General features: G+C 42.7%; 1 protein-coding gene across 1 annotated transcript in view; it reads left to right on the top strand.

Moving 5' to 3' along the window:
• The first annotated feature begins 808 nt into the window (after positions 1 to 808).
• The window catches only part of LOC103463007 (SH3 and multiple ankyrin repeat domains protein 2), a 185,821-nt gene continuing 183,231 nt past the window's right edge, over positions 809 to 3,398 (top strand). Inside the window, exon 1 of the mRNA XM_017303938.1 lies at positions 809 to 1,088. The gene's annotated coding sequence lies outside the window, so the exon portion shown is untranslated. The remainder of the gene's footprint in view (positions 1,089 to 3,398) is intronic.

Genomic DNA, 3,398 nt, shown 5'->3' with positions numbered 1-3,398 from the left:
AAGTTTGTAGCAGTTTGGTCCCAAAGTTAAATAAAAGTTTGGCCACTCAGGTTATGTTTGAAAATTTCACTTGTAATTTTTGTTACACTTCCTGAAATGTTGAAGCAATAGAAAACAGACAGAAATGTTTTTATGCATTCATTAGTTTTTACATCCAGGTTAATCTCGTTCAGATCAAATATTTGTTTTGGGTTAATAAATGACCAACATTTGTCATAAATATATCAACATGTCGTGCATTTTAAATAATCACAAAACCTGCATTTACTGAGCTGCCATCAACGTTCAAAATGGCGTCGCAGCTGTAACAACAGCAGAAATGCAGCAGGACTTCACAGTTTGTTGTTTCTGTCCTTCATTGTCCCGCCTCCTCATCATTTCTGTCCAATGGGAGCAAAGATCATCACATTTACTGAGTGTTGCTGAAAGCTGTTAAACGTCCTTTTCTCTGTTCATTTTGATAAACTGATTCCCGCAGCAGATGATTTGTCGCTGCTTTAGCTGAGACCCTCCTGCACCAACCAACCCTCACGGCTTGCCGCCCTGGGCAGGGAGCCATATTGTTCAGAAACGGTGATTTTTCTAGAAACATAAACATGTTTGAATCAGAAATCAGACTTGCTGATATTATCCCAGCCTGTAAATGTTCTTCTGATCAGTTTCCAGTTTTATTTCTGCTTCGCTCTCTGGGAGGCAGGAATGAGATGAGAGGTGTCCACCTGAGCAGCGGGGAGGCGGCGGCATGACCGCCCCCTTCCTCTCTCTCCTCTGTCCTCCACCCTCCAGCTCCGCCTGCCTCCTCCTGCTGGCGGGGCGATGAGCCGCTCGGAGCCGCGCTCGGTGGCTGTCGCCTCGGATTGAATTTCTGCTCGGAGCTGCTCGGATTTCTTCCCCACCCCGGAGGTCAGGTTGACAGGCTCCGGTCCGCAGAGCCGCACTTTGCCKGGAAGTTTCCCCCAGCAGCGSAGCTCCACCGGCCGCGGCGCGCCGGCGCGGACAGCCGGAGGACATGGAGCGGCTTTAGGAGGAGATAAAGCCCGGAGGAGGGAACCTCTTCAGGCCGAACAGGAACCAGGACCACGTTCAAGGTGAGCATMATTGTTTTCTTATTTTTCCCCTCACCGAACAAAAAATGCTCCAGAGATATTCTTTCATCTTTTTGTGTGGTTTTAAACGTGGAGAGATGATTTGCACTTTATTAGATGCTTTTTGCCGCATTTCTTCTCTAAAATCAGTTAATCTGCTCCAGTCAGACTAAAGACTMAGAAAGTGGTCGAAAAGCTGCTTCTTATTCAACCTTTTGCAGCTTTGGGATGTAAATAATAAATGTTTTATTGTGTGAAAGTGGGACCGGTGGAGGTGAACGCTGAGTTTGAGGAAAGCTGAATTGGCGCTTTTGCTCCAGCAGCTGCAGGTGGAGCTCAGCTCATCATTAATTGCTGCACTTTGTGCTGCGGCTCATTYTGGACCAGAACCAAGTCCGAGCATCGATCCGCTCCTTTGCAGCATCTTCTAAGATTTACACAAGAAATGACAGAAAGTTCAGATCCCTGCATGTCATTAATAATTAAATCTGTTTGGGATCCGGGCGGGTTGCCRCTTTAAGGAATTGGACGTTTTTTGTTTTTAGAAAAAGTCAAGCAGATCAGCAGCTTTTAGTCAGAATATTGTAAATAAATATCCAGATCAGATCAGAAGTGAAAATGATTTCTGGATGTTTTCTGGTGATGAAAGAGTTTGAAAGAAAAACCCAACATGRCTGAACTTCAGCTGTTTTCTTATTGAACATTTTAAAATCTTTGGCTCCAGATCTTTAATATCCCCCTGATTCTCTCTTACGGTGTCCCACAAGGCCCAGTTCTCTGTGCTCAGTTTTTCCACTCGGCACCGTTCTGATGGAGCATGATTCATCATTCCTAAAGTAAATCTCCAGTCTTCTCTGAAACATGCCACCGTGTGTCTGACATGATGCCGGTGGCTTCGTCCTCTTTGCCAAAATGAAGCAGATTCTCTCTGTGCAGCRTCCAAATCTAAATGTTTGTTATTAATCGGCTGAAGTTCTGTGACGCTGTCAGAAATGCTGCTGCTGCTGCATGTCTGTTAATTTGCACACATTTAAATATGAGTATGTTTCCCCAACCGCAGCTTTGTCTGTCCTCACAATCAAGTGTAAAGTTATTTTCTCTGAGTTTCTGCATTTTCATGTTTCCTCTGGCCAGCTGAGCGACAAGACAGACAGACAGACAGACAGACAGACAGACAGACAGACAGACAGACAGACAGCTCTGTTGCAGCTCTGTTGGACTTTCTGTTGCTGCTCTTTCCTCATTTCGCTGCATCTCGGTTCTTCATTTCTTTGATTTTTCATCTTTAATCTCCTCCTGTTTGGTAGCTCGGAGTGTTTCTGAAACAAAGCTGGACTGGAAGCAGGCTGGGCTTCCTGGTGCCTCAGTGTGGTGATGATCAGGAGCATCTGACAGTCAGATGGTTGGTCAAAGTCACAAAACGCCTCGGATGCATCAAACCAGATGGAGTTTGATGGATTGTTGGTTTGCATGAAGCTGAGCGGTCACTCAGTGAGGGGTCCAACTAAATTAGAGACAGAAAATGTTATCATTTTTTTAAACTAAACACAAAAAAAAAATGTGAATTTTTTTTTTCAAAACTACATTTGAGATTTCAAGTTTTTTTTTTCAGTTTCTAATTTTTGTTTTTTGAACACACTTTATGGTCCTAATTTAGCTCCATACCGTATCTGCCCCCTCCTGCAGACCCCACAGGTAAAGGATTTGCTGGTCCAATCATTAAAGTCTCAACATTTATCTAACTAACTCAGCTGGCAAACTAAATATACTTTAAAAAAATGAACCCCGATTTTTTTCTCTTATGACTAAATAACCCAGATTGTTGCTGTTAATTTTTGACTAACTTTACTAACTTTTATAACTTTGTTTTTATTTAGCATAAACCTTTTATCTGTGAGCTCATTTCAAACAGCAGCATTTGATCCTAACGCTTCACCGACCCAAACGTCTTCCTGAGTTCTGGTTCTGAGTCCAGGAACCTTTTCAGTGAGACGTTTGTAGGAACGTTTAGTTTCTTTGCTGTAAACCAAAATGTGTTCGAGCCGCGATTAAAAACTCAAACTGATCAAACTGATCAAACTGATCGGTTGTTGCTCTCGACTTCAGTCGTTTGTGTGAGACTGTTAACATAACTGATGGCTTGTTGAAAATCTATTTTTACGTTTATATTTGGAAATTTGTCCGTTTTTTTACTGAAWTGAATTCCTGCATGACGGTGAACTTTCTGAATCCAGCTTCATGTTTAAACTCGTCTTTTCCAACATTGCTGTTATTTTTCTCCTTGTGTTGAAGCTCATTCATTTATTTGGGTTT

This window comes from Poecilia reticulata, linkage group LG3, assembly GCF_000633615.1.
Source record: "Poecilia reticulata strain Guanapo linkage group LG3, Guppy_female_1.0+MT, whole genome shotgun sequence".
NCBI classification, from domain to species: Eukaryota; Metazoa; Chordata; class Actinopteri; order Cyprinodontiformes; family Poeciliidae; genus Poecilia; species Poecilia reticulata.
The sequence above is the reverse complement of the archived record's forward strand: the minus strand, read 5'-3'. Positions and strand labels throughout refer to the sequence as shown.